Raw genomic sequence first — 23,554 nt, forward strand, 5'->3', positions numbered from 1 at the left:
CACAAATGTAGAGAGAGATATTTCCAAAGAGTGTCTATATGTATTAGGGATCGTATGTACTTTTTTTGTTTTTATATATAAGGTTTTGCAATCGTCGAGAAACGGGGGTGGCAGGCGATTTTTAACTTGTTGTTGACTTCAAATCCATCAGTCATTTCATACAAATATATAGCCCGTTACGCATGACAAATCACTTTACAATCATCTATGATTGTTAGCTCAACTTTTTGAATATGGGAAAAATAATGGCTTGTTTGACTCGGGCAAATATCCCACTGCATGTTCACTTGAGAATTTAATGAGCGTTTGTTATTCTCTTTAAAAGCTTTGGATCCATAGGTCATTTGAATCTTTAACATGTTTCTGGCATGCATATCCATTTTTAAAACATGTGTAGAAAAAATCTCCTTCATGTAAAATTCCAAGATTAAGTTTTGGACAAGTGGAATTTCCCAAACTTGGTAAACAAAACTTTTGTGTTCATTTGTGGTGTGTGAATAGTGAATAAATTTTCTTCATTTACTTTTTTTATTGTTTTAAACTTTTTCTGTACATCAACTATGAAATTTTCATTTTGCTATGATCTATTTGCCTTTTTTGTTTACAGGATGAAGGGAGAGCGAAAAACTCGAAGTTTTGATTTAAGAAAAATGTGTACATCAAAAACGGAAATGCACAATGCACATACGTAGAGAGAGATAATTCCAAAGAGTGTCTGTAATTTTTAGGGATTGTAAGCACCTTGTCGTTTTTATATCTCAGGTTTTGCAATCGTCGGGAAAATTGGGTTGTGGAGGATTTTTAACTGAATGTTTAATTGCAATCCATAAGTCATTTCATACAAAAATATAGCCCGTTATGCATGATAAATCACATTACAATCATCTATGATTAATTATGTCAGCTTTTTGCAAATGGGCAAAATAATGGCATGTTTGACTCGGGTAAATATCCCACCGCAAGTTCACTTGAGAATTTTATGAGCGTTTGTTATTTTGTTTAAAATCTTGGGATCCGTAAGTCATTTGCATCTTTAACATGTTTCAAATATGCATATCCATTTTTAAAACATGTGTGGATGAAATCTCCTTCTTGCAAAATTCCAAGCTCTTAGGGTGAAACTAGTGGAATTTCCCAAAATTGGATAACAAAACTTTTGTGTTCATTTGTGTTGGGTGAATAAATTTTCTTTATTTATATTTGTTATTGTTTTGAATTTTTTCCGTACATCAGCTTTAAAATTTTTTATTTTGTTGTAAGCTTTTTGCCTAGTTTGTTTTTGGGATGAAGGGAGAGCGAAAAGTCAAAGTTTTGATTTAAGAAAAAAGTGTACATCTAAAATGGAAAACGCACAATGCACAATTGTAGGGAGAGATAATTCTAAAGAGTGTCTGTAAATTTTTAGGGATTGCAAGCTCTTTTTAGTTTTTATATCTCAGGTTTTGCAATCGTCGGGAAAAATTGGTGGAAGAGAATTTTTAACTGAGTGTTGAATTGCAATCCATAACTCATTTCATACAAAAAAAAATAGCCCGTTAGGCATGATAAATCACTTTACAATCATCTTTGATTGTTAGATCAAATTTTTGAAAATGGGCAAAATACTGACTTGTTAGACTCGTGCAAATATCCCACCGCTCGTTCACTTGAGAATTTAATGAGCGTTGGTTATTCTCTTTAAAAGCTTTGGATCCATAGGTCATTTGAATCTTTAACATGTTTCAAGCATGCATATCCATTTTTGAAACATTTGTAGAAAAAATCTCCTTCATGTAAAATTCAAAGCTTAATAGGGTTGGACTAATGGAATTTCCCAAACTTGGATAACAAAACTTTTGTGTTCATTTGTGTTGTGTGAATAGATATTTTTTATTTACATTAGTTATTATTTGAAAAATTTTCCACGCATCAGCTATAAAATTTTTATTTTGTTGTGATCTTTTTTGCCTTTTTTGTTTACGGGATGAAGGCGGAGCAAAAACTCAAAGTTCTGATTTGAGAAAAAAGTGTACATCTAAAATGAAAATGCACAATGCACAAATGTAGAGGGAGATATTTCCAAAGAGTGTCCGTATGTATTAGGGATCGTATGTACTTTTTCGTTTTAATATCTAAGGTTTTGCAATCGTTGGGAAACGGGGATAGCGGGCGATTTTTAACTGAGTGTTGACTTCAAATCCATAACTCATTTCTTACAAAAATATAGCCCGTTACGCATGACAAATCACTTTACAATCATCTATGATTGTTAGCTCAGCTTTTTGAACATGGGCAAAATAATGGCTTGTTTGACTCGGGCAAATATCCCACCGCACGTTCACTTGAGAATTTAATGAGCGTTTGTTATTCTCTTTTAAAGCGTTGGATCTATAGGTCATTTGAATCTTTAACATGTTTCTGGCATGCATATCCATTTTTAAAACATGTGTTGAAAAAATCTCGTTCGTGTAAAATTCCAAGATATTAGTTTTGGACTAGTGGAATTTCCAAAACTTGGATAACAAAACTTTTGTGTTCATTTGTGGTGTGAGAATAAATTTTCTTCATTTACTTTTTTTATTGTTTTAAACTTTTTACGTACATCAACTATGAAATTTTCATTTTGCAGTGATCTATTTGCCTTTTTTGTTTACGGGATGAAGGGTGAGCGAAAAAGTCGAAGTTTTGATTTAAGAAAAATGTGTACATCTAAAACGGAAATGCACAATGCACATATGTAGAGAGAGATAATTCCAAAGTGTGTCTGCAATTTTTATGGATTGTAAGCACCATTTCGTTTTTATATCTCACGTTTTGCAATCATCAGGAAAAATGGGTTGCAGAGGATTTTTAACTGAGTGTTGAATTGCAATACATAAGTCTTTTCATACAAAAATATAGCCCGTTACGCATGATAAATCACATTACAATCATCTATGATTAATTATGTCAGCTTTTTGCAAATGGGCAAAATAATGGCATGTTTAACTCAGGTAAATATCCCACCGCAAGTTCACTTGAGAATTTAATGAGCGTTTGTTAGTCTCTTTAAAAGTTTTGCATCCTTAGCTCATTTGCATCTTTAACATGTTTCAAACATGCATATCCATTTTTAAAACATGTGTGGACGAAATCTCTTTCTTGCAAAATTCCAAGCCATTAGGGTTAAACTAGTGGAATTTACAAAAATTGGATAACAAAACTTTTGTGTTCATTAGTGGTGTGTGAATAAATTTTTTTCATTTACTTTTTTTATTGTTTTAAAGTTTTTCCGTACATCAACTATGAAATTTTCATTTTGCTGTGATCTATTTGCCTTTTTTGTTTACGGGATGAAGGGAGAGCGAAAAACTCGAAGTTTTGATTTAATAAAAAAGTGTACATCTAAAACGGAAATGCACAATGCACATATGTAGAGAGAGATAATTCTAAAGAGTGCCTATAATTTTTAGGGATTGTAAACACCTTTTCGTTTTTAAAACATGTGTAGAAAAAATCTCCTTCATGTAAAATTCCAAGATATTAGTTTGGACTAGTGGAATTTCCCAAACTTGGATAACAAAACTTTTGTGTTCATTTTTGGTGTGTGAATAAATTTTCTTCATTTACTTTTTTTATTGTTTTAAACTTTTTCCGTACATCAACTATGAAATTTTCATTTTGCTATGATCTATTTGCCTTTTTTGTTTACGGGATGAAGGGAGAGCGAAAAACTCGAAGTTTTGATTTAATAAAAAAGTGTACATGGAAAACGGAAATGCACAATGCACATATGTAGAGAGAGATAATTCCATAGAGTGCTTGTAATTTTTAGGGATTGTAAGCACCTTTTCATTTTTATATCTCTGGTTTTGCAATCGTCGGGAAAAATGGGTTGCGGAGGATTTTTAACTGAGTGTTGAATTGCAATCTATAAGTCATTTCATTCAAAAAATTGCCCGTTACGCATGATAAATCACATTACAATCATCTATGATTAATTATGTCAGCTTTTCTAAAATGGGCAAAATAATGGCAAGTTTGACTCCGGTAAATATCCCACCGCAAGTTCACTTGAGAATTTAATGAGCGTTTGTTATTCTCTTTAAAAGCTTTGTATCCATAGCTCATTTTCATCTTTAACATGTTTCGAACATGCATATCTATTTTTAAAACATGTGAGGATGAAATCTCTTTCTTGCAAAATTCGAAGCTATTAGGGTTAAACTAGTGGAATTTCCCAAAATTGGATAACAAAAATTTTGTGTTCATTTGTGTTGGGTGAATAAATTTTCGTTATTTATATTTGTTATTTTTTTAATTTTTTTCATACATCAACCATAAAATTTTCATTTTGTTGTAAGCTTTTTCCCTTGTTTGTTTTCGGGATGAAGGGAGAGCGAAAAGTCAAAGTTTTGATTTAAGAAAAAATTGTACATCTAAAATTGAAAAGCACAACGCACAATTGTAGGGAGAGATAATTCCAAAGAGTGTCTGTAATTTTTAGGGATTGTAAGCTCTTTTTAGTTTTTATATCTCAGGTTTTGCAATTGTCGGGAAAAATTAGTGTCAGAGGATTTTTAACAGAGTGCTGAATTGCAATCCATAAGTCATTTCATACAAAAATATAGCCCGTTACGCATGGTAAATCACTTTACAATCATCTGTGATTCTTAGATCAAATTTTTGAAAATGGGCAAAATAATGACTTGTTAGGCTCGGGTAAATATCCCACCGCACGTTCACTTGAGAATTTAATGATTGTTTGTTATTCTCTTTAAAAGCTTTGGATCCATAGGTCATTTGAATCTTTAACAAGTTTCAAGCATGCATATCCATTTTTAAAACATGTATAGAAAAAATCTTCTTCATGTAAAATTCCAAGCTTAATAGGGTTGGACTAATGGAATTTCCCAAACTTGGATGACAAAACTTTTGTGTTCATTTGTGGTGTGTGAATAGATATTTTTTATTTAAATTACTTATTATTTTAAATATTTTCCACACATCAACTATAAAATTTTTATTTTGTAGTGATCTTTTTTGCCTTTTTTGTTTACGGGTTGAAGGGGGAGCGAAAACTCAAAGTTCTGATTTAAGAAAAAAGTGTACATCTAAAATGGAAATGCACAATGCACAAATGTAGAGGGAGATATTTCCAAAGAGTGACTGTATATTTTAGGGATCGTATGCACTCTTTCATTTTTATATCTACGGTTTTGCAATTGTCGGGAAACGGGGGAGGGGGCGAATTTTAACTGAGTGTTGACTTCAAATCCATAAGTCATTTCTTACAAAAATATAGCCCGTTACGCATGACAAATCACTTTACAATCATCTATGATTGTTAGCTCAACTTTTTGAATATGGCCAAAATAATGGCTTGTTTGACTCGGGCAAATATCCCACCGCACATTCACTTGAGAATTTAATGAGCGTTTGTTATTCTCTTTAAAAGCTTTGGATCCATAGGTCATTTGAATCTTTAACATGTTTCTGGTATGCATATCCACTTTTAAAACATGTGTTGAAAAAATCTCCTTCATGTAAAATTCCAAGATATTAGTTTTGGACTAGTGGAATTTCCCAAACTCGGATAACAAAACTTTTGTGTTCATTTGTGGTGTGTGAATAAATTTTCTTCATTTAATTTTTTTATTGTTTTAAACTTTTTCCGTACATCAACTATGAAATTTTCATTTTGCTGTGATTTATTTGCCTTTTTTGTTTACGGGATGAAGGGAGAGCCAAAAACTCGAAGTTTTGATTTAAGAAAAATGTGTACATCTAAAACGGAAATGCACAATGCAAATATGTAGAGAGAGATAATTCCAAAGAGTGTCTGTAATTTTTAGGGATTGTAAGCACCTTTCAGTTTTTATATCTCAGGTTTTGCAATCGTCGGGAAAAATGTGTGGCAGTGGATTTTTAACTGAGTGTTGAGTTGCAATACTTAAGTCATTTCATACAAAAATATAGCCCGCTACGCATGATAAATCTCTTTACAATCATCGATGATTGTTAGATCAAATTTTTGAAAATGGGCAAAATAATGACTTGTTAGACTCGGGTAAATATCCCACCGCACGTTCACTTGAGAATTTAATGAGCGTTTGTTATTCTCCTTACAAGCTTTGGATCCATAGGTCATTTGAATCTTTGACATGTTTCAAGGATGCTTATCCATTTTTAAAACATGTGTAGAAAAAATCTCCTTCTTGTAAAATTCCAAGCTTAATTGGGTTGGACTAATGGAATTTCCCAAACTTGGTTAACAAAACTTTTGTGTTCATTTGTGGTGAATAGATATTTTTTATTTACATTTGTTATTATTTTAAATATTTTCCACACATCAACTATAAAATTTTTATTTTGTTGTGATCTTTTTGGCTTTTTTTGTTTACGGGATGAAGGGGGGAGCGAAAACTCAAAGTTCTGATTTAAGAAAATAGTGTACATCTAAAATGGAAATGCACAATGCACAAATGTAGAGAGAGATATTTCCAAAGAGTGTCTATATGTTTTAGGGATCATATTGTTATGCACTCAACAACATTATTATTTTAGTTTTTTATTTAATTTACTTTCTTTTATTTCAGTTTTAGGCCATAGGGGTATTTTTGGAATTATTTATTGATAGGGATATTTTTGGAATATTTTATTCATAGGGATATTTCTGTAATATTTTATTAAACCCTAGCAGGGTGAACCCTATTTAAGGGGTAAGAGTAATGAGAAAAGGAAGCATTGAAGTATTAAGAATGAGGTTAAATTTAGCGTAAAGAGGCTTAGAGTTCTCCTCAACGAGCTCTAGGGTTTTCAAACTTCCCTTAGGCTTGATCTTTCATTTTCGTCTTCCCCATGTCTTCCTACTACCCCTACGGTAATGCTTGGAAGACCCGTAACCCGTGGCAGACCCCAGAGCCTCCCAAAGAATCCACGTGTCAGATCCGGGACCGTAACAACTGGTATCAGAGCGGGAACACAATGGGTTATTCTATATCCCAAGAAAGATAGATTGCTATGGGTAAGGAATTGGAGGAAATACGAGCACGGTTAGATACTTCCATTGAACGTTATGGAAGGGAGAAACTTGTTGTTACAGCAAAACAGGTCATACGACCTCAAATCTCTATCTCAGACGGGCAGAACGGACCATGGCTAGAAAATTCAAAAAATTTGTCTCGAGAGGCGGATGAAGAGAAACAACAGAAATCAGTCCTCCCCTGATCACGGCAACCCAAGCACGCAGCCATAGTCCGTTACGCACGGGAGGGGAAAAATTTCCCGGCCATTCCGACCGGGAAATATTTCCGAGAGTCTGTCTAGGAAAAATTTCAATCGGCAAAGCCTCCAAGGGCTGCTAGTCACCGCAGAAGCAGCACGAGACTTCGTCGGCGACAATTCCCCCCTATTCGGCGACATTCCTGTAGAAGATCGTCGGCGACATTTCCGCAGAAGAACGTCAGCGACAATTCTGCAGAAGACCCGTCGGCAACATTCCAGCAGAACCGTCGGCGATATTCCGAGAGCCCTCTGTCTCGGCAACTCTCCCATCGGTGAAACGAAGCCCCAACAGGCTGCTCTTCATCACCGGAAAATCAGGCAATTCCGTCAGTGCCGGGAGAGAGGAAGGAGACGTCCGTCGCCAGACTTCGTCGGTGCCGTGAGGAAAGGATCCACCGGCCGCAGAGTTCGGGAGTGCCGATGGAAGAAGACGACTCCCGATTAAATTTTCCTAACTTAGGAAAATTTAATCGGCCCGGTCCGCTAAGTCGCACACCGGACCGGGTTCCTGAACCGAGTCAACCTAGGTTAACTCGGATCGGCCCAAAAAAAAAGGCGTCCAGAAGTGGGGTCGTGCACCGGACCGGGTTCCTGAACTGAGCCAACCCAGGTTACCTTTGACCGGCCAAAAAAAAAAAAATTATTGTCTTGAAGGGGGGTCATAGCTATCGCAGATGCCACTTCGGCACCGGTGGAGACATCGGCATACCGACACTACTTCCGAGCTTGAGGACAAGCTCATCTTCCGAGGGGGGTGTAATGTTATACACGCAATAAAATTATTATTTTAGTTGTTTTTTTTAATTTACTTTATTTTATTTCAGTTTTAGGCCATAGGGGTATTTTTGGAATTATTTATTAATAGGGATATTTTTGGAATATTTTATTCATAGGGATATTTCTGTAATATTTTATTAAACCCTAACAGGGTGAACCCTATTTAAGGGGTAAGAGTAATGAGAAAAGGAAGCATTGAAGCATTAAGAATTAGGTTAAATTTAGCATAAAGAAGCTTAGAGTTCTCCTCAACGAGCTCTAGGGTTTTGAAGCTTCCCTTAGGTTTGGTCTTCCCCATGTCTTCCTACTACCCCTACGGTAATGCTTGGAAGACCCGTAACCCGTGACAGACCCCAGATCCTCCCAAAGTATCCACGTGTCAGATCCGGGACAGTAACACGTTTGCACTCTTTCGTTTTTATATCTAAGGTTTTGCAATCGTCGGGAAACGGGGGAGGCAGGAGATTTTTAACTGAGTGTTGACTTCAAATCCATAAGTCATTTTTTACAAAAATATAGCCCGTTACGCATGACAAATCACTTTACAATCATCTATGATTGTTAGCTCAACTTTTTGAATAAGGCCAAAATAATGGCATGTTTGACTCGGGCAAATATCCCACCACACGTTCACTTGAGAATTTAATGAGCGTTTGTTATTCTCTTTAAAAGCTTTGCATCCATAGCTCATTTGGATCTTTAACATGTTTCAAACATGCATATCCATTTTTAAAACATGTGTGGATGAAATCTCTTTCTTGCAAAATTCCAAGCAATTAGGGTCAAACTAGTAGAATTTTCCCAAAATTGGATAGCAAAACTTTTGTGTTCATTTGTGTTGGGTGAATAAATTTTATTTATTTATATTTGTTATTTTTTTAAAAAATTTCCATACATCAACGATAAATTTTCATTTTGTTGTAAGTTTTTTCCCTTGTTTATTTTCGGGATGAAGGGAGAGCGAAAAGTTAAAGTTTTGATTTAAGAAAAAAATGTACATCTAAAATGGAAAAGCACAATGTACAATTGTAGGGAGAGATAATTCAAAAGAGTGTCGGTAATTTTTAGGGATTGTAAGCTCTTTTTAGTTTTTATATCTCAGGTTTTGCAATCGTCGGGAAAAATTGGTGGCAGACGATTTTTAATTGAGTGTTGAATTGCAATCCATAAGTCATTTCATACAAAAATATCGCCCGTTACGCATGATAAATCACTTTACATCTATGAATGTTAGATCAAATTTTTGAAAATGGGCAAAATAATGACTTGTTAGCTCGGGTAAATATCCCACCGCACGTTCACTTGAGAATTTAATGAGAGTTTGTTATTCTCTTTAAAAGCTTTGGATCCATAGGTCATTTTAATCTTTAACATGTTTCAAGCATGCATATCCATTTTTAAAACATGTGTAGAAAAAATCTCCTGCATGTAAAATTCCAAGCTTAATAGGGTTAGACTAATGGAATTTCCCAAACTTGGACAACCAAACATTTGTGTTCATTTGTGGTGTGTGAATAGATATTTTTTATTTACATTAGTTATTATTTGAAATATTTTACACACATCAACAATAAAATTTTAATTTTGTTGTGATCTTTTTTGCCTTTTTTGTTTACGGGATGAAGGGGGAGCGAAAACTCAATGTTCTGATTTAAGAAAAAAGTGTACATCTTAAATGGAAATGCACAATGCACAAATGTAGTGAGAGATATTTCCAAAGAGTGTCTATATGTTTTAGGGATCGTATGCACTCTTTCGTTTTTATATCTAAGGTTTTGCAATCGTCGTGAAACGGGGGAGGCGGGCGATTTTTATCTGAGTGTTGACTTCAAATCCATAAGTTATTTCTTACAAAGATAGAGCCCGTCACGCATGACAAATCACTTTAAAATCACCTATGATTGTTAGCTCAACTTTTTGAATATGTGCATAATAATGGCTTGTTTGACTCGGGCAAATATCCCACCGCACGTTCACTTCAAAATTTAATGAGCGTTTTTTATTCTCTTTAAAAGCTTTGGATACAGAGGTCATTTGAATCTTTAACATGTTTCTGGCATGCATATCCATTTTTAAAACATGTGTAGAAAATATCTCGTTCATGTAAAATTCCAAGATATTAGTTTTTGACTAGTGGAATTTCCCAAACTTGGATAACAAAACTTTTGTGTTCATTTGTGGTGTGTGAATAAATTTTCTTCATTTAATTTTTTTATTTTTTTATACTTTTTCTGTACATCAACTATGAAATTTCCATTTTGATGTGATCTATTTGCCTTTTTTGTTGAAGGGATGAAGGGAGAGCGAAAAACTCGAAGTTTTGATTTAAGAAAAATTTGTAAATCTAAAACGGAAATTCACAATGCACATATGTAGAGAGAGATAATTCCAAAGAGTATCTGTAATTTTTATGGATGGTAAGCACCTTTTCGTATTTATAACTCAGGTTTTGCAATCGTTGGGAAAAATGGGTTGCGATCCATATGCCATTTCATACAAAAATATAGCCCGTTACACATGATAAATCACATTACAATCATCTATGATTAATTATGTCAACTTTTTGCAAATGGGCAAAATAATGGCATGTTTGACTCGGGTAAATATCCCACCGCAAGTTCACTTGAGAATTTAACGAGCGTTTGTTATTCTCTTTAAAAGCTTTGCATCCATAGCTCATTTGCATCTTTAACATGTTTCAAACATGCATATCCATTTTTAAAACATGTGTGGATGAAATCTCTTTCTTGCAAAATTCCAAGCTATTAGGGTTAAACTAGTGGAATTTCACAAAATTGGATAACAAAACTTTTGTGTTCATTTGTGTTGGGTGAATAAATTTTCTTTATTTAAATTTGTTATTGTTTTAAATTTTTTCCATACATAAACGATAAAATTTTCATTTTGTTGTAAGCTTTTTGCCTTGTTTATTTTCGGGATGAAGGGTGACCGAAAAGTCAAAGTTTTGATTTAAAAAAAAAGTGTCCATATAAAATGGAAAATCACAATGCACAATTGTAGGGAGAGATAATTCCAAAGAGTGTCTGTAATTTTTAGGGATTGTAAGCTCTGTTTAATTTTTATACCTCAGGTTTTGCAATCGTTGGGAAAAATTGTTGCCATGGGATTTTTAACTGAGTGTTGAATTGCAATCCATACGTCATTTCATACAAAAATATAGCCCGTTACGCATTATAAATCACTTTACAATCATCTATGATTGTTAGATCAAATTTTTGAAAATGGGCAAAATAATGACTTGTTAGACTCTGGTAAATATCGCACCGCACGTTCACTTGAGAATTTAATGAGCGTTTGTTATTCTCTTTAAAGGCTTTGTATCCATATGTGATTTGAATTTTTAACATGTTTCAAGCATGTATATCCATTTTTAAAATATGTGTAGAAAAAATCTCCTTCATGTAAAATTCCAAGCTTAATAGGGTTGGACTAATGGAAAGTAGATGACTCAGTCTTATTGAGTCCATAACATCTGCCCCCCCTTGGAGATCGAGCTTGACCTCAAGCTCGGAAGCTGGGTAGACCTGGTGAAAGTTGTCGAGCCGCTCCCATTTTGCGTAGTTGTGGCCGATTGCTGCCTAGTAATGGCATGCAGGGAGATGTCCGGTGGTTCTTCCTCAATCATATCCTCTGTCACCTCGATATCCTCATCTTCAACCTTATCGATCAAAAAAAATCTTTTGCACTGATGCCCAACCCGATATGGTTCATCACAGTTGTAACATAGATTCTTAGCCCGCCGTTCTGCCATCTCAGCACTTGTCAATTTTTTTATATAAGGAGTTGTAGGATAACTAGATCTCAGATCCCCTGTCAAAGTAATACCCGGGTTGTTTCTCGGAGGAATGCGCTCCCCTGACCCTGGAGGTCGCCTGTGTTGTGCCTGTTGTAGCAATTCTAAAGCACGAGCTATATTCATAGCGCTGGATAAGTCAACAGGTGCATAGAGCTCCACCTCAAGCTTTAAGGCCTCTGTCAGTCCTGTTGTAAATAGCGCAACTTGCTGATCCACTTGTACCATACTGCTGGCTCGTGCTAATTTTTCCTGGAATAATTTTTGATATTGCTCCACGGCCCCAGTTTGGCGTAGTAAAACCAAATCTCCCAAAGGGTTACTGTAAGCCGGAGGACCAAAACGGAGAGAACACAGTCGCTTAAATTCATCCCAATCTACCACCTCGCTATCAACCTCAACTAGCTGGTACCAAAGTTGTGCTTCCCCTAGTAAGTGGAAAACAGCTACGTTGACTCGGTCATAGGTTGGGACTCGCTGATGGCTAAAAAATTTTTCACATCGATACAACCATATCAAAGGGTCTTCTGACCCATTATAAGTAGGGAATTCCATTTTAGTATACCTCGGAACAGTGCCTCCCCCCTGGTAGAAGTGTCCCCCCGGAATGAGGGGTCCTTGCTGTCCTGAAAAACTCGTGCGCCTCGGAAATTCATCTCCCCCTCTGTTATACGAATGGTCCCCTCCTCTCTGATCTGGAATGAGGGGTACAGTCCCTCCCCCATGGTTGAGGTGTCCCCCCGGAATGAAGGGTCCTTGCTGACCTGAGAAACTCGTGTGTCTAGTAAACTCATCTCCCCCTCTGATCTGTGAATGGTCTCCCAGAATTGGGTTCTTGCCAGTGCTCAGACCAGTCTCCATGCTATCCATCCTTCCTTTCAAAGTTTCCAAACTGAGAGTGAACTTCTCCTCCAATGCAGCAAATTTCTTGCCAGTAGTTAGACCATTCTCCATGCTATCCATCCTTCCCTTCAAGGTCTCCATATCGATATCAATTTTTGAGAACCTCTCTAGGACAATATCAAATTTTCTTTCGAGCAATTCAAAGTATTCATTGGTGCTTCTCTCTACCGGGTTACCCTGCTCTGATACCAAGTTGTTATGGTCCCTAGCCATGGATCTAGTAACTCGGCGAGTTGAATATGAATCCAGCACTGTTAGAGGGTTTCTTAACACGTTTTTGTGAAAAGAAACTATCTTTTTCTTCCCTCACACGTTATAATTGAAAAGGAGTTTCCTTTTCTCAATTATAGATGCAACCAGCAAGTTAAAGGACTGTTTAAGCACTCAGATATGAAACTCCTCTTTTATGATTCATGTGAAGAGGGTTTTACTTGCTGTAATTACTCAAGAACAACCCCTTTCCCTTTGCTGAATTCATTCCCCTTGAAAAGGAGTTTCCTTTTCTTAATTATGAATGCACCAATTCCAGCAAGAGACTGTTTTAAGGATCTAATTATGAAACCCCACTTTATACCTCACGTCAATGAGTAGGGTTTCTGAATTCATGCAACTACCAATGCTGAATGTAAAGAGGGCAGTCTCTAGCTCTTCTAAACTCGAAAAAGATAGATAAAAATACCTCTTGAAGACCTCCTTCAATTCAGCAACTCGAAAATCCCTTTCTTGATGCTAAGGCTCACACAAATACTCCTTCCCTCACTGCTGGTTCGTGGAAGAGATGGATGACTATTGCAGCATGTAAGAGAAGGCTGATTCCTCCTCCTTTTCCTTCCAAGATCTCCTCAAAGACTCCCCAATGGATGCAGCAAACCCCCAAGAGAGTTCAAGCCAAGAACCCTAGAATAGAGAGCCTAGAAGGAACCTAAATTACCCTAGTTTATGCTAATTCCGAACTTGCTTTATTTCTCCATCCTTACCCCTTAAATAGGGTAATTAACATCAACATAGGTTAGGGTTATTAAACCCAATTCTACCCCTACCTTTAAGTCTTATTACAAATCAATAAAATTCGAAATTAAAAGCAACATAAATAATAAAAGTAAAGTAGATGACTCAGTTTTATTGAGTCCATAACAAGAGATATTTCCAAAGAGTGTCTGTATGTTTTAGGGATCGTATGCACTCTTTCGTTTTTATATCTAAGTTTTGCAATCGTCGGGAAACGGGGGAGGCGGGCGATTTTTAATTTAGTGTTGACTTCAAATCCATAAGTTATTTCTTACAAAAATATACCCCGTTACGCATGACAAATCACTTTACAATCCTCTATGATTGTTAGCTCAAATTTTTGAATGTGGGCAAAATAATGGCTTGTTTGACTCGGGCAAATATCCCACCGCACGTTCACTTGAGAATTTAATGATCGTTTGTTATTCTCTTTAAAAGCTTTGGATCCATAGGTCATTTGAATCTTTAACATGTTTCTGGCATGCATATCCATTTTTAAAAAATGTGTAGAAAAAATCTCCTTCCTGAAAAATTCCAAGATATTAGTTTTGGACTAGTGGAATTTCCCAAACTTGGATAACAAAACTTTTGTGTTCATTTGTGGTGTGTGAATTAATTTTCTTCATTTAATTTTTTTAATGTTTTAAACTTTATTCGTTCATCAACTATGAAATTTTTATTTTGTTGTGATCTATTTGCCTTTTTTGTTTACGGGAAGAAGGGAGAGCGAAAAACTCGAAGTTTTGATTTAGGAAAAATGTGTACATCTAAAACGGAAATGCACAATGCACAAATGTAGAGAGAGATAATTCCAAAGAGTGTCTGTAATTTTTAGGGACTGTAAGCACCTTTTTGATTTTATATCTCAGGTTTTGCAATCGTCAGGAAAAATGGGTTGCGGAGGATTTTTAACTGAGTGTTGATTTGCAATCCATAAGTCATTTCATTCAAAAATATAGCTTGTTACCCATGATAAATCATATTAAAATCATCTATGATTAATTATGTCAGCATTTTGCAAATGGGCAAAATAATGGCATGTTTGACTCGGGTAAAAATCCCACCGCAAGTTCACTTGAGAATTTAATGATCGTTTGTTATTCTCTTTAAAAGATTTTCATCCATAGCTCATTTGCATCTTTAACATGTTTCAAACATGTATATCCATTTTTAAAACATGTGTAGAAAAAATCTCCTTCATGTAAAAATCCAAGTTTAATAGGGTTGGACAAATGGAATTTCCCAAACTTGGATAACAAAACTTTTGTGTTCATTTCTGGTGTGTGAATAGAAATTTTTTATTTACATTAGTTATTATTTTAAATAATTTCCACACATCAACTATAAAATTTTTATTTTGTTGTGATCTTTTTTACCTTTTTTGTTTACGGGATGAAGGGAGAGCGAAAACTCAAAGTTCTGATTTAAGAAAAAAGTGTACATAAAAAATGGAAATGCACAATGCACAAATGTAGAGAGAGATATTTCCAAAGAGTGTCTATATGTTTTAGGGATCGTATGCACTTTTTCGTTTTTATAGCTAAGGTTTAGCAATCGTCGGGAAACGGGGGAGGCGGGCGATTTTTAATTGAGTGTTGACTTCAAATCCATTAGTCATTTCTTACAAAAATATAGCTCGTTAAGCATGACAAATCACTTTACAATCCTCTATGATTGTTAGCTCAAATTTTTGAATGTGGGCAAAATAATGGCTTGTTTGACTCGGGCAAATATCCCACCGCACGTTCACTTGAGAATTTAATGATCGTTTGTTATTCTCTTTAAAAGCTTTGGATCCATAGGTCATTTGAATCTTTAACATGTTTCTGGCATACATATCCATTTTTAAAACATGTGTAGAAAAAATCTCCTTCCTGAAAAATTCCAAGATATTAGTTTTGGACTAGTGGAATTTCCCAAACTTGGATAACAAAACTTTTGTGTTCATTTGTGGTGTGTGAATTAATTTTCTTCATTTACTTTTTTTAATGTTTTAAACTTTATTCATTCATCAACTATGAATTTTTTTTTTGTTGTGATCTATTTGTCTTTTTTGTTTACGGGAAGAAGGGAGAGCGAAAAACTCGAAGTTTTGATTTAAGAAAAATGTGTACATCTAAAACGGAAATGCACAATGCACATATGTAGAGAGAGATAATTCCAAAGAGTGTCTGTAACTTTTAGGGACTGTAAGCACCTTTTCGATTTTATATCTCAGGTTTTGCAATCGTCAGGAAAAATGGGTTGCGGAGGATTTTTAACTGAGTGTTGATTTGCAATCCATAAGTCATTTCATACAAAAATATAGCTTGTTACCCATGATAAATCATATTAAAATCATCTATGATTAATTATGTCAGAATTTTGCAAATGGGCAAAATAATGGCATGTTTGACTCGGGTAAATATCCCACCGCAAGTTCACCTGAGAATTTAATGATCGTTTGTTATTCTCTTTAAAAGATTTTCATCCATAGCTCATTTGCATCTTTAACATGTTTCAAACATGTATATCCATTTTTAAAACATGTGTAGAAAAAATCTCCTTCATGTAAAAATCCAAGTTTAATAGGGTTGGACAAATGGAATTTCCCAAACTTGGATAACAAAACTTTTGTGTTCATTTCTGGTGTGTGAATAGAAATTTTTTATTTACATTAGTTATTATTTTAAATAATTTCCACACATCAACTATAAAATTTTTATTTTGTTGTGATCTTTTTTGCCTTTTTTGTTTACGGGATGAAGGGAGAGCGAAAACTCAAAGTTCTGATTTAAGAAAAAAGTGTACATAAAAAATGGAAATGCACAATGCACAAATGTAGAGAGAGATATTTCCAAAGAGTGTCTATATGTTTTAGGGATCGTATGCACTTTTTCGTTTTTATAGCTAAGGTTTAGCAATCGTCGGGAAACGGGGGAGGCGGGCGATTTTTAATTGAGTGTTGACTTCAAATCCATTAGTCATTTCTTACAAAAATATAGCTCGTTAAGCATGACAAATCACTTTACAATCCTCTATGATTGTTAGCTCAAATTTTTGAATGTGGGCAAAATAATGGCTTGTTTGACTCGGGCAAATATCCCACCGCACGTTCACTTGAGAATTTAATGATCGTTTGTTATTCTCTTTAAAAGCTTTGGATCCATAGGTCATTTGAATCTTTAACATGTTTCTGGCATGCATATCCATTTTTAAAACATGTGTAGAAAAAATCTCCTTCCTGAAAAATTCCAAGATATTAGTTTTGGACTAGTGGAATTTCCCAAACTTGGATAACAAAACTTTTGTGTTCATTTGTGGTGTGTGAATTAATTTTCTTCATTTACTTTTTTTAATGTTTTAAACTTTATTCATTCATCAACTATGAATTTTTTTTTTGTTGTGATCTATTTGTCTTTTTTGTTTACGGGAAGAAGGGAGAGCGAAAAACTCGAAGTTTTGATTTAAGAAAAATGTGTACATCTAAAACGGAAATGCACAATGCACATATGTAGAGAGAGATAATTCCAAAGAGTGTCTGTAACTTTTAGGGACTGTAAGCACCTTTTCGATTTTATATCTCAGGTTTTGCAATCGTCAGGAAAAATGGGTTGCGGAGGATTTTTAACTGAGTGTTGATTTGCAATCCATAAGTCATTTCATACAAAAATATAGCTTGTTACCCATGATAAATCATATTAAAATCATCTATGATTAATTATGTCAGAATTTTGCAAATGGGCAAAATAATGGCATGTTTGACTCGGGTAAATATCCCACCGCAAGTTCACCTGAGAATTTAATGATCGTTTGTTATTCTCTTTAAAAGATTTTCATCCATAGCTCATTTGCATATTTAACATGTTTCAAACATGTAAATCCATTTTTAAAACATGTGTAGAAAAAATCTCCTTCGTGTAAAAGTCCAAGTTTAATAGGGTTGGACTAATGGAATTTCCCAAACTTGGATAACAAAACTTTTGTGTTCATTTCTGGTGTCTGAATAGATATTTTTTATTTACATTAGTTATTATTTTAAATAATTTCCACACATCAACTATAAAATTTTTATTTTGTTGTGATCTTTTTTGCCTTTTTTGTTTACGGGATGAAGGGAGAGCGAAAACTCAAAGTTCTGATTTAAGAAAAAAGTGTACATCAAAAATGGAAATGCACAATGCACAAATATAGGGAGAGATATTTCCAAAGAGTGTCTGTATGTTTTAGGGATCGTATGCACTTTTTCGTTTTTATAGCTAAGGTTTTGCAATCGTCGGGAAACGGGGGAGGCGGGCGATTTTTAATTGAGTGTTGACTTCAAATCCATTAGTCATTTCTTACAAAAATATAGCCCGTTAAGCATGACAAATCACTTTACAATCCTCTATGATTGTTAGCTCAAATTTTTGAATGTGGGCAAAATAATGGCTTGTTTGACTCGGGCAAATATCCCACCGCACGTTCACTTGAGAATTTAATGATCGTTTGTTATTCTCTTTAAAAGCTTTGGATCCATAGGTCATTTGAATCTTTAACATGTTTCTGGCATGCATATCCATTTTTAAAACATGTGTAGAAAAAATCTCCTTCCTGAAAAATTCCAAGATATTAGTTTTGGACTAGTGGAATTTCCCAAACTTGGATAACAAAACTTTTGTGTTCATTTGTGGTGTGTGAATTAATTTTCTTCATTTACTTTTTTTAATGTTTTAAACTTTATTCGTTCATCAACTATGAAATTTTTATTTTGTTGTGATCTATTTGTCTTTTTTGTTTACGGGAAGAAGGGAGAGCGAAAAACTCGAAGTTTTGATTTAAGAAAACTGTGTACATCTAAAACGGAAATGCACAATGCACATATGTAGAGAGAGATAATTCCAAAGAGTGTCTGTAATTTTTAGGGACTGTAAGCACCTTTTCGATTTTATATCTCAGGTTTTGCAATCGTCAGGAAAAATGGGTTGCGGAGTATTTTTAACTGAGTGTTGATTTGCAATCCATAAGTCATTTCATACAAAAATATAGCTTATTACCCATGATAAATCATATTAAAATCATCTATGATTAATTATGTCAGAATTTTGCAAATGGGCAAAATAATGGCATGTTTGACTCGGGTAAATATCCCACCGCAAGTTCACCTGAGAATTTAATGATCGTTTGTTATTCTCTTTAAAAGATTTTCATCCATAGCTCATTTGCATCTTTAACATGTTTCAAACATGTATATCCATTTTTAAAACATGTGTAGAAAAAATCTCCTTCGTGTAAAAATCCAAGTTTAATAGGGTTGGACTAATGGAATTTCCCAAACTTGGATAACAAAACTTTTGTGTTCATTTGTGGTGTGTGAATAGATATTTTTTATTTACATTAGTTATTATTTTAAATAATTTCCACACATCAACTATAAAATTTTTATTTTGTTGTGATCTTTTTTGCCTTTTTTGTTTACGGGATGAAGGGAGAGCGAAAACTCAAAGTTCTGATTTAAGAAAAAAGTGTACATCAAAAATGGAAATGCACAATGCACAAATGTAGAGAGAGATATTTCCAAAGAGTGTCTGTATGTTTTAGGGATCGTATGCACTTTTTTGTTTTTATAGCTAAGGTTTTGCAATCGTCAGGAAACGGGGGAGGCGGGCGATTTTTAATTGAGTGTTGACTTCAAATCCATTAGTCATTTCTTACAAAAATATAGGCCATTAAGCATGACAAATCACTTTACAATCCTCTATGATTGTTAGCTCAAATTTTTGAATGTGGGCAAAATAATGGCTTGTTTGACTCGGGCAAATATCCCACCGCACGTTCACTTGAGAATTTAATGATCGTTTGTTATTCTCTTTAAAAGCTTTGGATCCATAGGTCATTTGAATCTTTAACATGTTTCTGGCATGCATATCCATTTTTAAAACATGTGTAGAAAAAATCTCCTTCCTGAAAAATTCCAAGATATTAGTTTTGGACTAGTGGAATTTCCCAAACTTGGATAACAAAACTTTTGTGTTCATTTGTGGTGTGTGAATTAATTTTCTTCATTTACTTTTTTTAATGTTTTAAACTTTATTCGTTCATCAACTATGAAATTTTATTTTGTTGTGATCTATTTGTCTTTTTTGTTTACGGGAAGAAGGGAGAGCGAAAAACTCGGAGTTTTGATTTAAGAAAAATGTGTACATCTAAAACGGAAATGTACAATGCACATATGTAGAGAGAGATAATTCCAAAGAGTGTCTGTAATTTTTAGGGACTGTAAGCAGCTTTACGATTTTATATCTCAGGTTTTGCAATCGTCAGGAAAAATGGGTTGCGGAGTATTTTTAACTGAGTGTTGATTTTCAATCCGTAAGTCATTTCATACAAAAATATAGCTTGTTACCCATGATAAATCATATTAAAATCATCTATGATTAATTATGTCAGCATTTTGCAAATGGGCAAAATAATGGCATGTTTGACTCGGACAAATATCCCACCGCACGTTCACTTGAGAATTTAATGAGCGTTTGTTATTCTCTGTAAAAGATTTGGATGCATAGGTCATTTGAATCTTTAACATGTTTCAAGCATGCATATCCTTTTTTAAAACATGTGTAGAAAAAATCTCCTTCATGTAAAATTCCAAGCTTAATAGGGTTGGACTAATGGAATTTCCTAAACTTGGATAACAAAACTATTGTGTTCATTTGTGGTGTGTGAATAGATATTTTTTATTTACATTAGTTATTATTTTAAATAATTTCCACACATCAACTATAAAATTTTTATTTTGTTGTGATCTTTTTTGCCTTTTTTGTTTACGGGATGAAGGGAGAGCGAAAACTCAAAGTTCTGATTTAAGAAAAAAGTGTACATCAAAAATGGAAATGCACAATGCACAAATGTAGAGAGAGATATTTCTAAAGAGTGTCTGTATGTTTTAGGGATCGTATGCACTTTTTCATTTTTATAGCTAAGGTTTTGCAATCATCGGGAAACGGGGGAGGCGGGCGATTTTTAATTTAGTGTTGACTTCAAATCCATTAGGCATTTCTTACAAAAATATAGCCCGTTACGCATGACAAATCACTTTACAATCCTCTATGATTGTTAGCTCAAATTTTTGAATGTGGACAAAATAATGTCTTATATGACTCGGGCAAATATCCCACCGCACGTTCACTTAAGAATTTAATGAGCGTTTGACTTTAAAAGCTTTGGATCCATAGGTCAATTGAATCTTTAACATGTTTCTGGCATGCATATCCATTTTTAAAACATGTGTAGAAAAAATCTCCTTCATGTAAAATTCCAAGATATTAGTTTTGGACTAGTGGAATTTCCCAAACTTGGATAACAAAACTTTTGTGTACATTTGTGGTGTGTGAATAAATTTTCTTCATTTACTTTTTTTATTGTTTTTAACTTTTTCCGTACATCAACTATGAAATTTTCATTTTGCTGTGATCAATTTGCCTTTTTTGTTTACAGGATGAAGGGAGAGGAAAAAACTCGAAGTTTTGATTTAAGAAAAATGTGTACATCTAAAACGGAAATGCACAATGTACATATGTAGAGAGAAATAATTCCAAAGAGTGTCTGTAATTTTTATGGATTGTAAGCACCTTTTCGTTGTTATATCTCCGGTTTTGCAATCGTCGGGAAAAATGGGTTGCGGAGGATTTTTAACTGAGCGTTGAATTGCAATCCATAAGTTATTTCATACAAAAATATAGCCCGTTACACATGATAAATCACATTACAATCATTTGTGATTAATTATGTCAACTTTTTGCAAATGGGCAAAATAATGGCATGTTTGACTTGGGTAAATATCCCACTGCAACTCCACTTGAGAATTTAATGAGCGTTTGTTATTCTCTTTAAAAGCTTTGAATCCATAGCTCATTTGCATCTTTAACATGTTTCAAACATGCATATCCATTTTTAAAACATGTGTGGATGAAATCTATTTCTTGCAAAATTCCAAGCTATTAGGGTTAAACTAGTGGAATTTCCCAAAATTGGATTACAAAAATTTTGTGTTCATTTGTGTTGGGTGAATAAATTTTATTTTTTTATATTTGTTATTGTTTTAAATTTTTTCCATACATCAACTATAAAATTTTAATTTTGTTGTAACCTTTTTGCCTTGTTTGTTTTCGGGATGAAGGGAGAGCAAAAAGTCAAAGTTTTGATTTAAGAAAAAAGTGTACAACTAAAATGGAAAAGCACAATGCACAATTGTAGGGAGATATTATTCCAAATAGTGTCTGTAATTTTTACGGATTGTAAGCTCTTTTTAGTTTTTATATCTCAGGTTTTGCAATCGTCGGGAGAAATTGGCGGGAGAGGATTTTTAACTGACTGTTGAGTTGCAATCCATAAGTCATTTCATACAAAAATAAAGCCTGTTACGCATGATAAATCACTTTACAATCATCTATGATTGTTAGATCAATTTTTTGAAAATGGGCAAAATAATGACTTGTTAGACTCGGGTAAATATCCCACCGCATGTTCACTTGAGAATTTAATGAGCGTTTGTTATTCTCTTTAAAAGATTTGGATCCATAGGTCATTTGAATCTTTAACATGTTTCTAGCATGCATATCCATTTTTAAAACATGTGTAGAAAAAATCTCCTTCATGTAAAATTCCAAGATATTAGTTTTGGACTAGTGGAATTTCCGAAACTTGGATAACAAAACTTTTGTGTTCATTTGTAGTGTGTGAATAAATTTTCTTCATTTAATTTTTTTATTGTTTTAAACTTTTTCCGTACATCAACTTTGAAATTTTCATTTTGTTGTGATCTATTTGCCTTTTTTGTTTACGAGATGAAGGGAGAGCGAAAAACTCGAACTTTTGATTTAAGAAAAATGTGTACATCTAAAACGGAAAGGCACAATGCACATATGTAGAGAGAGATAATTCCAAAGAGCGTGTGTAATTTTTAGGGATTGTAAGCACCTTTTCTTTTTTATATCTCAGGTTTTGCAATCGTCGAAAAAAATGGGTTGCGGAGGATTTTAAACTGAGTGTTGAATTGCAATCCATAAGTCGTTTCTTACAAAAATATGGCCCTTTACGGATGATAAATCACATTACAATCATCTATGATTAATTATGTCAGCTTTCTGCAAATGGGCAAAATAATGGCATGTTCGATTCAGGTAAATATCCCACCGCAAATTCACTTGAGAATTTAATGAGCGTTTGTTATTCTTTTTAAAAGCTTTGCATCCATAGCTCATTTGCATCTTTAACATGTTTCAAACATGCATATCCATTTTTAAAACATGTGTGGATGAACTCTCTTTCTTGCAAAATTCCAAGCTATTAGGGTTAAACTAGTGGAATTTCCCAAAATTGGATAACTAAACTTTTGTGTTCATTTGTGTTGGGAGAATAAATTTTATTTATTTATATTTGTTATTGTTTAAAATTTTTTCCATACATCAACTATAAAATTTTCATTTTGTTGTAAGCTTTTTGCCTTGTTCGTTTTCGGGATGAAGGGAGAGCGAAAAGTCTAAGTTTTGATTTAAGAAAAGAGTGTACATCTAAAATGGAAAGCACAATGCACAATTGTCGGGAGAGATAATTCCAAAGAGTGTCTGTAATTTTTAGTGATTGTAAGCAATTTTTAGTTTTTATATCTTAGGTTTTGCAATCGTCGGGAAAAATTGGTGGTAGTGGATTTTTAACTGAGTGTTGAATTGCAATCCATAAGTCATTTCATAAAAAAATATAGCCCGTTACACATGATAAATCACTTTACAATCATCTATGATTGTTAGATCAAATTTTTGAATATGGGCAAAATAATGACTTGTTAGA

The sequence above is a fragment of the Aristolochia californica genome, unplaced genomic scaffold (assembly GCF_029961685.1).
Source record: "Aristolochia californica isolate CCGP_79_NKW_82.1479 unplaced genomic scaffold, dmAriCali1.0.hap1 SCAF_7, whole genome shotgun sequence".
Lineage (NCBI taxonomy): Eukaryota > Viridiplantae > Streptophyta > Magnoliopsida > Piperales > Aristolochiaceae > Aristolochia > Aristolochia californica.